Source organism: Manduca sexta, chromosome 6, assembly GCF_014839805.1.
Source record: "Manduca sexta isolate Smith_Timp_Sample1 chromosome 6, JHU_Msex_v1.0, whole genome shotgun sequence".
NCBI classification, from domain to species: domain Eukaryota; kingdom Metazoa; phylum Arthropoda; class Insecta; order Lepidoptera; family Sphingidae; genus Manduca; species Manduca sexta.
The window spans coordinates 811,084-824,752 of NC_051120.1; positions in this window are offsets into that span (position 1 = coordinate 811,084).

Below are 13,669 nucleotides of genomic sequence, written 5' to 3' on the forward strand. Positions count from 1 at the left end.
CATAAGCTTGTAGTTTAAAATCTTCCACTTTCCTATAAGTTATACCAACATCTTTAGTGGCACTCAAATAGCGAAGACACCGCTTAGCAGCACGCCAGTGACTCTGATCGTTGTTTGTATTAAATTGGCTGTATAAGCTATATCTGGTCTCGTGTTAACAGCCAAAAACATGAGAGATCCAATTAGAGCTTGATATGAATCATTAGACTCACCTGTACCAGGTTCTAATTTCTTTAATGCAAGTGGTGTTGAAATACCTTTGCAATCTTGCATATCATATTTCTTCAACAACTTTTCTATATATGTTCTTTGAAATATTTTTATAGAATTTTCTTGCGAACATATATTTATTCCCGTAAAGAAATTAATTATACCTAAATCTTTTGTTGTAAAATATTTTCCAAAATCACATTTAAACTTCTCAAACGTCCCATTGTCTTTATAAATAACAACAATGTCATCTATATAAACTGCCAGTATTAAACAGTTTTTATTCGAAATCTTTTTGGTAAAAACACAAGGTTCAGAAGGAGTTTGAATAAATCCAATAGCTAACAAAGTTTGTTTTAACTTTGTATTCCAGGCTCTTGGTGCCTGTTTCAGACCATACAAAGATTTTCTTAATAAACAGACTTTATTCTCATCACCTCTACGAACAAAACCTTCAGGTTGTGTCATATATACTTCCTCTTCCAAGTCACCATTTAAGAAAGCTATGTTGACATCCATATGCCGAACTTTGTACCCTTCCTGCACTGCTAAAGCTAGTAGGGTTCGCAGTGATGAGTTGCGTATAACCGGTGAAAAGGTTTCATGGTAATCTATACCTTCTATTTGTGTGAATCCCTTGGCAACTAATCTAGCCTTGTACTTCACTACATTACCATCAGCATCTCGTTTTAGCTTATAAACCCATTTACAGGGAATGCAGGATTTATGACTTGGTTTATTTACCAAAATCCAAGTTTCCTTTTTTAATAAGGAATTATATTCTTCCTTCATTGAAGAGATCCAATTATCTTTGTCATCTCTAGATATTGCATCATGAAACGTTTTCGGATCATCATTCAGAATATCATCGACAAGAGCACTATATGAAAAATAATCTGGAGGCTTACGTTCTCGTTGAGGATATCTTGACTCAGACCCACCATAAGGTTCATCATTAGTACCACTTGATGGCAATGAAGATGAATGATCTAAATCATCTGAGTTGTCATCAATATCATCAACAGCATCCACAAAAGTCATTTTTGCTCTTCCGGCAACAAAGATGGATTTGCATCAGATGATGAAATCTGCGATAACAAATTAATAACATTGGGATTAAAACTAAGGTTTAAATTATTTTCAGGCATCTCTTTCAGTCCTGTAAAATTATTTTCGAAAAATGTAACATCCCTTGACTTAATTATGCTTCGTGGCGTTTCCACGTTACGGAAATAATAACTTCGTGGATCATCTGAATATCCAACAAAGATGTGTTCCGTTGCTTTCATGTCTAACTTAGTTCTATGACATGACGGTACATGAACTAAACATCTACATCCAAAAACCTTTAAATGAGATAGGTCAGGTTTGCTCCCATACCACATTTCGAATGGTGTTTTACCTTCAATTGCGCGATGAGGAGACCGGTTTTTAAATAAACACTAGTTTCTACTGCATCCTGCCAATATGCCTTAGAAAGCGAACCATGTGACAGCAAAGCGCGAGCCTTTTCTATAATACTGCGATTACAACGTTCACTAACACCATTTTGTTGAGGGCTATATGTAACCGTTGTTTGGTGTTGGATTCCTTGAGAATCTAAGTAGGCCGCCATCTCTTTATTGACATACTCAGTACCATTATCCGATCTCAGTATTTTAATTTTCGCACCAGTCTGTCTCTCAACAAGTGATTGAAATGTAAGAAACTTTGACATGACTTCTGTCTTAGAATTCATACAATAAACAAATATAAAACGCGTATAATCGTCTACAAAAATAATAAAATATTTATTGCCTTTGAATGAAGTAGTTGACATCGGTCCACAAACATCTGTATGAACTAATTCCAGTGCTGATGTAGCTCTCTTATACTTCAGCCTCTTGAAGGGCTTCCTAGCTTGCTTACCTTCAATACAAGGTATACATGGTTCTTTGTCAACTTCTACGTACTTCACGCCGACAGCAAGACCCTTTCTGAGTAGGTCCATACCAATACAGCAGAGATGTCCAAGACGCTTATGCCAAATCTGAAACTTTGAAAGCTCTGAATTAACAATGTACGCTATATTTTGTGGTAAACGAACAGAACAATCTAAATGAACCAGTCCACCACTATAAGAACCATGAAAAGCAGCATTATTTAAATAAGATACATCATCAGATTTATAAAAATTACAACCATTTTTATCAAAAATTACTAAAAAACCTTTTTCAACAACCTGCTTTACTGATAGCAAATTGCAGTTTAGGCGTGGAACATGTACGACGTCAGCTATTCTGCAGACACCATTATTCGTATCAATAGATACATCACCAACGCCTATAGCTGCCAACTTCTCTCCATTTGCCACAGTAATTGTACCTCCATCTATAGGACGATAGTTGATAAACCAATCTGCACGGGGTGTCATATGAACTGTTGCACCTGAATCCACAATCCATCTGTTAAAGTCTTTACTTTCTGGTGCAGATAAAGACATTTCAGTGATAACTTGCTTCGAATTCGTTACCCGTTCTTCCTCATTATTCACAACAAGACCCGTTTCACATTTTGCTTCCTTTTTATTATAAACAAAACTTGGTTTATCCTTTATAAGAGGACAGTTGGGAGACTTATGCCCTGGTTTTCTGCATTTATAGCATATTATACCCTTCTTATGCAATGAGCGCAGTGCTGGTACATCACGTTCAGTTTCTCTACTCATTTCGCTCAATAGTTTAGTTTTCACCATTTCGCTAGTGACTTCTATATTACTGTGCTCTAGAGCCATTATCAGGGGCTCATATCGTGATGTAAGACCACCTAGAATGATTGCAGCAAGCGAACTATCTTCAATTTTCTTACCGATATCAGCTAGATCCTGCGCGGTCGTTGTTATAGCTATTATATAGGATTCTAAATCTGCAAAATCTGATAAAGTATACCTATATAACTTCCGCTCTAGTGCTAACTTTCGGCCTAAGCTTTTATCTTCAAACGCTGTTTGCAAAGCATCCCACGCCATTTTCGCCGTTGTAGCTGTTCTGACATGCGTGATAGCACCACCGTCAACCGTTAGGCATATTTCTGAAAGAGCCTTTTGGTCATTACGGAAACGTACCTCAGGAGGCGTTTTGTCATCGTCAGCATAGCCACTTACAGTACTCCACAACTCTTCATGCATCAACAACATTCTCATTTTAAATTTCCAAATTGCATATCCTTCACGATTTTTTAACATAGTAATTCCATTTTAAATTCCTACAGGTCCTGCCATTATTATCTTCTTCTAAATAAGATAACTTCGTGCTGATAACGATTTGTAGTAAAAATAATGAAATACTATACGTGAAATGAAAAATACGGATAAATTCAGAGAATGTTTTTTATCATTGAGCACTTGTTTTACACGAGTTGACATAAGACATTTATGTTTTTAATTTTTAAATTATATTCGAACAAGAGGTTCTACAACAAGATGGCTGTGCAATGAAGTAAGCATGGCATTGACTATTTACCGACTTAATAAATGCGAAGCCAATAAATACGACAAGGAACCATAACTCTTAAACATGAACCCATAACACCATATCGAAAGTGAACAAACATACAAAGAATGCATTAATTGCAATGTCAGGTATAATTGCGGCAGGTCAGTGCGGAACCTTTCATATCTGGCCCAAAACAAATGAGTAACCGATCGCCGAAGATGGCGGCGCGTCGGCACAGCGTCCAACATGGCCGCCGACCATAAACCATAATCGGTGAGACAATACGGACAGTAACTATAGGCTTATTACGATTATAAGGAAATAACGACGAGGCCGCGAGACCAACTAAAACTTTATATTTATTGGACACTATTTTTGGGCAGAATGGCGTATCAACCTTCCTCGGACCTTAACGCTTATAAGGAGATTATCATCGATACACATTGTAATATGAATAAACGTTGAATGCTAAAACAAATGCAATAATGTTGGAAAGTTATTGTGGGAATTACGCGCGTGCTGTACGTGGGCTGGGATTGCTGGCGGTTGTCTTACTTATTTGTTAGTCCTTATAGCTTATTTTACAGAAACAGCTAATGGGCAAATGGGTCAATTGACGATAACATCATCGTCGCTCATGAACACTGTGCCAGAGGAATTGTTGCTGCAATCTGCAGTAAAGAAATAACGATTAGGAGGGAAAAAGTGTAAAGGATTATCATTTACTGGCATTTTACTTCATAGAAATTGAAAAGTAAATTGTGTCCGACTGTTTCCTAAGATACCTTCAACAAATATTCGTGATGCATTTAGAAATATGGCTGGACTGTGCGTCATAAAAGGTGCAAATAGTAAGAAATAAGCTCTAAAACGGACATCCAAGCGTAAAATTAAACCACAAACATCATGTTTGATGCGATCCATATGCACATTTGTTTTGAGCCCGAGTAATAGACCTAGGAATACCTCATGCCCACGCAAGTCCTGAGGCTTATACTGGAGTCAAAAACGACTGACTCTACGATGTATTCAACCACGATATAAACAAACTTTTCGGGGAAACCAACGCTATTGCACCACAAGTGGTTCAAGTTCGCATCGAGGCCGATCGACGATATATGAGGCATTAATGTTCACCTGTCATGACCTTTTTTATATTTGAATCCAATATGGAATGGTAAAAAATATATATGTCTCGTATTATCGCTTACTAATTTTCGTATTTTTATTGTTTGATTCGTTTCTTTATGTAAATACGGCAACACATTTTTATGGTAATCTGATATCAAATAAGGAACATTTGCACACGAGGTTTTGTTGGCGTGAGATCTCTTAGACTTATTAACACTAAATTGGGAACATTATCTAAGTTTTCTTCCAGTGGAATTTTAGGCTATTACCCCGCCTACCGTTGTGGACCCATATTAAGTTTTGGGTTAGATTTCAAGTGAGGCAACAAAATATGCCTAAGTTTTCTTAATTCTTAAAACAATGTTATGCAAATTGCCCGGTTTTGGAATTTATGCCTGACTCGCTGTTGCTGTCGTCTACGCTTGCGATTAGAGCCGTTCCTGCTACAAAGGTAGGTACCTAAAACACTATGGTGACGCATAACGCCACCAGTACCTACGACACCAGCGCCCTCTATTTAAAATCAGATAAAAAAAACATTGGTTTGCGTAAGGGTCAATTTCCGGAATAAAAAGTATCCTATTTGTTAAAATAGGACATGATCTATTCAAGTACAAAATTTCATCCAAATGTATCCAACTGTTTCTGTGTTTAGGTACTTCTAACAAATAACTAAACATTATCACAATTTTTTATACTTATAAAATTAGTTAGATATGGTGAAGAGCTCACACGCAATCTCATCCTAGGACAGACTAAGGAGACGAGTACGGTGAAATGTCGGTGCAGTAGATGCGTCTCTGCCTAATCTTTCGGGGATAGTGAGACACGCGTATTTATAGATCGTAGGTATCCTATCTAGGAATAAGAACCTTTTGGCTCACTTAGAGATAAAACTTACTAAATGCACAAGAGACTAGACCAATGCCGTGGGTAGCGTTGCAACTCCTTGCTGTAACATAAACAAAGTTAATTCTTTAGAATTTCTGCCTCGGTGGCGTAGTTGTATTGCATGTCCGGTACAATAGCGCTCTGAGGTCCTGGGTTCGAATCCCGGGTCGGGCAAAGTGATATTTGGGTTTTTCTGCTCAGTATCAGCCCGGAGTCTGGAATTTGTGCCCGATATGGCGATAGGCTCGCCCCCTATCACATCATGGGACGGAACATACTTGGCGAAAAGTGGGTGCCCTAGTTGCGCCTCTGCATACCCCTTCGGGGATAAAATGCGTGATGTTATGTATGTATGTATGTAATTCTTTAGAATTTCGATATGTGCGCTTTCAGCTCGCTCATCTTTATAAAATAAGAACAAGTGACAGCACACGATTCCCGAATGCATAGCATTTCCTGCGCGTATTTGAATTACGTATTTAGTTAATTTTAATTACGTAACGCGTTTATTTGAATTACGTAATTAGTTAATTTTAAGCCCCGCGTGCATAGGCCCTTAGATCAACGTGATTACCAATTTACCCAACTGCGCACAATCTGTTATAGTTACCGCGGCGGTCACGTAGGTGCGTCATTAGTCAAGATGGCACGCAGCATCCATACCGCGATCCCACGCCGCGCTACCGCAAAAAACAGTTGCCCTTATATAGCTGTTATTATAATAACGTAATAATGCGATTGTGTACTCGTGAGTGGGCCTGTATACAAGTTTTTGCGCCCGGTTCGGCCCACGTGGAGACCCTGTCGAAATTAGTCTGACGCAGGTGTAATGTGGCCTTAATGATGTGACGAATGGAGATATCGGCGGTGGTCGGTATTGTATCAATTTCTTGAAGATTTTATAATAGCATTTGTATTGGTGTGTGTACTTTTTTTACATGCCTATTACCGCTCTGGTTATTTTTGTCGTCAAGCAATCTGCTATCAGTATGGTGTTTGGGTTGAATGATGTTGTAGCCTATTTTTGCATAAGAAGTGAGTGTCATTCAGTGGATAGTTTGGAATTCAAAGTTGTATGTGGTATTTAGGTACTGTCAAACGTACTGTTTATGATCAGGCGAGCAACATGCTCATCTCGTTAATTAGTTGCGAAAAAATGAGCTCTGCGAATTAATTAGCTTTTCATCATGGAGCATGGAGTCCACTGTTGAACATCGGTCTCCATTCAAAATTTCCAAACGGACCTGCCAAAAGCGGCTTGCATCCAGCGAAATTCTGTGACTTTTATCAAGACGTCTGTCTTCCTCGCAGGCGGACGTTATTCACTGATGAAAAATATTTATTACTAAGGGAGTAGTGAAGATTCCGTATTCTGTGAAATATTGTGTAGAATCAGCTATAATATATGTGTGCGTGTAACACACGGAGGTGATGAGGTCGCGTTCTGAGAATACTGCCGCTGTAACCGCGGCCGCGTGTCATCCCATTCGGTACGATTCGTCACTACTATATTTTTTTATTTCTGTTTTATTGGGTTTCCTATTGGATTCGCGGCTTTGCTTCTATTTTCAACTATATTTGTGGCGAATATTGTTTAGGTAATTGTTTTTTCAAGCATCACGTAACCTTTTTCTGATGGTATAGAAAATGTTACTGCCTCGGTGGCGTAGTTGTATTACGGTGCGACTGCAGTGCTGAGGTCTCTGGTTCGATCCTCGGGTTGGGTGAAGTGATATTAGGTTGTTCTATTTAGTTCAGAGTGTGGAATTTGTGCACCATGTGGCGACAGACTGGTCCCTTGTCACTTCATGGGACGGAATACACACTGCGGAAAGTGGTTGTACCAATTGCACCTCTGTATAATTCTTTGGGGACAAAACGCGGGAATGAGTGTGTGTGTTTATAGAAAATACGTGACCATTTATTATGCCAAGAAAAATCAAAAGCTTTGTATATTTTATCGTTTGTCTTTTGACTCCGGTATTACAATATGTGTCATCATATTGTAATACCGGAGTCAAAAGACTATATTTTTTAGTTATACCAAGGAGTTTCAGATTAAACCAACACAAAGGAAAATAAATTGATATAACAATTTATAGACGAAATCTGGTTCTCCCTATTATTAACGGCAAACGCCGATTTTACGGAAAATGATAAATATATTTACCTTTTTTTAATGTCGGAAACCATCTAAATGTAAAATTAATTTATTTGTGGCAGGTGGTATGTGGTTGATCATGTTCTAATTATATTTGGTATTTATATAGAAATAGATAACAAAATGAGTAAATGGAACAACTTGTAAATAGTCACTATTGCCTAAAAATATAGAGTTCTGAAGAAAGGAATACACATTAGAAATATACTGTCTTTAAATTCAGATTCTAGAAAAAATGCCATGGAGTAAGGGATATCGCAGGTTCGACCTCCATGCGTAAAAAAGGGACCAACAAAATTTGCACGGACTTGCAGGAAGCTAACTTCGGCCCTGGGTTTGAGCAGTTTTGTTTTTTATTTTATTCACTTCACTACTTACCAGGCGTATTTACCATCCCGAGTTAGTTAAAGGCGTCCCCATATCAAACTGCATTGACCTTCCTCTCATACTTTTACGGCGCACGCGTTACGAGCGGGTATATGCAAAGATTTACAATAAATTACTTAAAAAAATCACTTTCTTAATATGTTAGCGCACCATTTTGCTGGGGTAGAGCGTTAAAGTGCCAAACCACTGAGCCAGTTATGCAAAGTAATCATAAGCAGTGGAATTATCGCATGTCACAATGCGGCGGGGGAGTGGGTTCGAAGACCGGACACATCACTGCATACCAGTTCGTGTACCACTCGCCGCGTGGGTGAATTTTGACACAATCCATCAATAAGTGCCCTCTGTAAATGGTCACGTACCATTTTTCAATAACCATTGTTCCGCGACACAAATTAGTTCGATTCAATTATCGTTAATTTGAGATTAGCTTTGATTGATTTGCTTTCTGTTTAGGATTTACTGTTTGTATAAAAGCTTTTAAGTTTCACAATGAAAGTCGTCAATATTTATTTATTTATTTGGACAACCAACAAAACATACACCATACATAACTATTTGTAACATTACAATAAATAATTGCTGCAGTGCAGTTTTAATTACAGGCTGTCACAGCATGAACATATTATTACATATATTCTAATATAAAGCTGAAGAGTTTGTTTGTGTGTTTGAACGGACTTATGTCAGAGATTACTAAACCGATTTAATTTTTTGTTTTTAATAGGAAGCAAAATTACTTCTAAGTGCTATAGTGTTCATCCCGGGTAAATATAAAGCGCGACTTTTATGCTGGAAAATCTTGGAACGTGGGTGGCGCGAGCAAAAGCTAGTATTGAATGAATTATAGAGTTTTTTATAAAGAGATTTGTCTATGTTCAATGTATAGTGAAGTAAGTCCATCTCAGGCAGTTAACATTAACGTATTCAATGAAAAACGTGTCTCTGAACATGTCTTCGCGATTGAAGTGCATTAACTCACTCGCTCTACAACTCGTGTTGGTTTTTTTTCTGAACAGTAAAGACGATACTAACTCCTGCTCAGTGACAGTAATAAGCTAGTAGATACGATTGTTATTATTGTGCAGCGGTTCAGCAAACTATCATGGTTTTTTATATTATGTTTTTTTCCCGCCATTTTGAAGACTTTGCAGCCTTTATAGTCAGGGGGGGGGGGGGGGTTAGGTGTTGATCGTCCGAAAAGTAGAAGTTACAATGTATGTACATTTTACAATTTTACAAAATTTCTTGTGATTGACGGTCTGTTATACGCAGAATAAGCTCACAGTATCTTGAACTATACTATAAAAAAACCGCGAATAAAATCTGATAATACTTTTATTTAATCAGCTTGGTATCATCAAATAAAATTAAATAACAATTTTGTTTAACATCAACAGCATTATCTATGGAACGCACTCCAACGGCCTTTTCCTCTAAAACTTTGTCTTAGGTACTTGTGCAATCTCAATTATCATATCGTATATCTCATTGTCTGTTTACTATTAGTCGTATAGTATTTATGTAAATGCGTCGACAGTTGAGTTTACTGCGCGGGAGTTGTGTACAGAAAGATAGTGCCTTACCGAGGACAACTGCGAACTGCATGTCGAAAACAGAGAGAGAATGGGTTGAAAGTTCGATTTGATAGCGATGACTTAATAGGGGACCGGCCTATGCTTGATTTTGTACATTATTCTATATTTAATGGTTAATAATACGAAAAAGAAGCAATTCATATTTAAAATATTGTAACGTGCAGAAGTGGGCGCGATGTGGGGATTGCTTCATCTCTTTCTTTCGCACGCGTCGTAATTCCCGATGACGTCACATGTGGGTATTTCGTCTCTTTTCTGTTTCTTGTTAATTACCCCTTCTACTGAAATTCAAAGACTTATAACTTGTTGATTTTTCACCGGATTTTAATAATTCCTTCTGTGTTATAATTTATATTATGTAAATATTTGATGATAATAAAGAACAAAAATGAGTCCGGTACCCTATTGTGTAGGTACCTATTTGTTTCTATGGCCCGGAAAAGTGCCCCCACTGCACCTGGTAAGTGGAGTGGGGTCCAACAGAATGTCGACTGACGAGAGATGATTACCCCTCGACAGTCGACACAATTATACCGACCTGTTCGAACTGGATATACACAGGCTGATCGCGGAACGCGACACATTTACTTGGACCACTATGGCGGGTTTTAACACCTTGTGTACGGCGGTCGCTATGCGTACAGATATAAAGTATATCATTACATCATTAAAAACCTATTGCGTTATGTGTTGTGAGTCTTAAAAAGGAGGAGGGATTGGGGATGTTTTTTTCAGACATCGGTGGTGCCCTCATCCGGCCTAGCTCTATCACTTTCGAATACCAAACCCAATCTTCAGAAACTGTGGCATTTATAATAGACTAGCTTTTGCTCGCGGTGATGCCCGCGTGAGATATTTCCGGGATAAAAATCCCGCTGTAACGACAACGTCGCACATAAAATCATATACTTAGATAAGTGATAGTCATATACGCTACGTACGAGATTAGTATATAGGTAAGCACCAATTGTACATGAAATAAATCAGACCAAAAATCATCTCGTGTTTCATTTCATTTTGCCATAAACTTATGACAAACCCGTTATATATTTTCTCGCTATAAAAATAAGCTACGTCCTTCCCAGTGTATCAAACTATACATATATCATCGTAATCCAATCGATAGTTTTTGAGTACATCGCGTTGATACAAATTGACGCGGCGAGATACTTAGTTTTATGTAGAATCATTACCTCTCTAGTTATTCGAAAATTGCAACTATTTCAAAGCCCAGGCACACAAAATCAATTTGGATATAATAGTTGTAAATTCTATTAATTAACGCCTAAGCTAGCTGCGGGGCGCGCGGGCTGCAGCATTTGGGTCACCGGCGTGGGCGGCGCAGCCATAACTACATCTTACTGCTTACATTTCGCGATAAGTATTATTATAAGAAGCGCACAACTTATCTAGCTGTGTGACGAGACAGATAAATCGATCGTCTGGTGATAATTAACCTTTTTAAAAAGCAGTAGCACATCCAGCCATAGCGTAGCTAGTTTTTAGTTGTGTGGTAAAATCTCTACTTTTTACTGGTGGGCAAAAAAACAGTCAGTATAAGTCTGGGGCAGGGAAGGGGGGTTGGGTATTAAGGGCTCCTGGCCTCCCTGCCAATGCAAGCTACCAGTACGTAGTCGTATGACTTGCAAGTTGCTTAGAGTAAGTGAGTGTCTTTGAACAGTAGCAACGCCTCCTGGAGGTTTGATTTAAAATATTCTATTCCTTACTGATATAACAGTTCCTGACAGACCCAGAATGATTCTGACTACATACAAGTAAGTACTTGTATTCTATTCCTTACTGATATAACAGAGGACTGGTTCCTGCCAGACCCAGAATGATTCTCGCATACTGACTGCCTAGTATTTTTTCCATATGTGTACAATGAGGAAGTAGATCACCTGATGCTGGGTGTTCATCAATCATCATTAAACATCCACCATTCCAAATATGAATGAATGAACTAAAAAGGAATGAGGATGAAGATGGAACGTAACCACCTGATCCTCTACTATCTATACGTCGCTACAAAGAAATAAGGGGTTGCGTGAGCTTCCATAGATCTCACTACAAATGACTCTACCACGTTAAATATTTACCTATTATAAGTCATCGAGAACTGGTAATGATAAATGAATAAACGATGATTCAAATAAACATTCATAAAATCACATTGCAATTTGCGGTTTGATATATTACGCGGTATAGCGCCAAATATACGGTAATGATGAGTTGTGAATCAAGTCCGGGATGACATTAGTCATGCTGCAGATGATGACTCAATGTAGGGAGAGCCCGGTGTGAGATAAGTTGTAAGTGGACTTTGCACTTGCCGACTCGATAGATCTTTGAGATGGGTTGTATTGAGTAAATTTGGTACTAGGTGTGCCTGTTCCTAGTAAAAATACGTGACCCAAATACCTCACGGAACAGGTAAATGGAAAAAAAGGGTTCAAAATACACCCATACCAAATCTATGTATTATATTAACACGTAAAGATAAAACTTTCTACCCCTTTTAAGTACATTGCGCGCACGGAGGAGTGTGAGATTTGACGTGATTTAAGTTCAAACAGAGAAGTGCAGTAGTATGTATTACAAATATATTAAACTCAACGCTTAAATTCAATTGCAATAAAAAATATTAACGATAAGTGACCCAATTAGTTGTTTTTAGGTATATATAAAAAATATAAGATGGCGCGGAAAAGTAAAATTACCATTAAAACTATAAAGGAGTTGACAATCTATAAAGTAGGAAGAGCTTCGTTCTTAAAATTTCCTCAAATTATTCATAAGAAATACTATAAAAATATAAATTGATTAGTCTACATTAAAATTCACGTGCAAAATTAATCAATTTCGATTAAAACAAGTAAAAAGGTGGTTTAAAACGACGCGGCTCCATTTATAGACATATCAATAAATTCCTTACACGTCGACATGCGACGTAAATGGTATCTATTCATGTCCGCACTAATTGGTTAATTAACATTGGGATTTATGACGCTAGATTAGCCGTTTAATTAAACGCTGGTATTGTGTGGCCGCAGCGCGCCGCGGTGGCTGGCGGCCAGAGGCTGTACCTATACAGTACACAGGCGAGTGCAGCGAGTGCGCGCGGGGGGAGCGCGAGCGAGCGTCCGCCACGCGCCGCCACTGCACCGCTGAAAATTATGTGAACGAGATAAAACTAGGACGCGCGTAAACTGTGGCCCGTCGCGTTAGATCGGATTCGCATTTGTAATGGACAATCTCGGACGGAAATAGCCGTAACCGGACTGCACGTTGCGAAACGGCCCGTAACCCTCGACTGCTTCAAAAATAATTATGGATAAGGACGTAAACAGTTCAGTCGTGCCGTAAAGGAATTAGTCACAAATGGGTCATGTTTGTTTGCATGTTGTTATTTCCGAACGGGTTTTTCCGCAGCAGAATGCCATATATGGTAGCGTTTCGATCGGCCAGGTAATGCATCCCGATCGGATCGCCTCGGCGCAACGGAAGCGGCCGAAATAGCGGACGGTGCGCGCACCGCGCAGCGCGGCCCGGCCGCCCGAAACTAAATACCCAAAAGCGTTTGTGATCGCGCGAGCGGTTGCCAAATATGGCACGAATCTCAGGTTTCGCGAGGCGCGTGCGCCGCGCCGCTGGCACACCACCAGCCACTGCAAAAACGCCCTCTGTTCCCGTCTAAAAACACGTAAAAAACGTTTTTATTTCTGTAGCGAGCGGCCTCTAAATTTAGGCCGTATGGAAACCGAAAGTGATACGAGCGATTTTGGTCGGGGCCGCGTTGTCTGTATTTAGATTAGAGC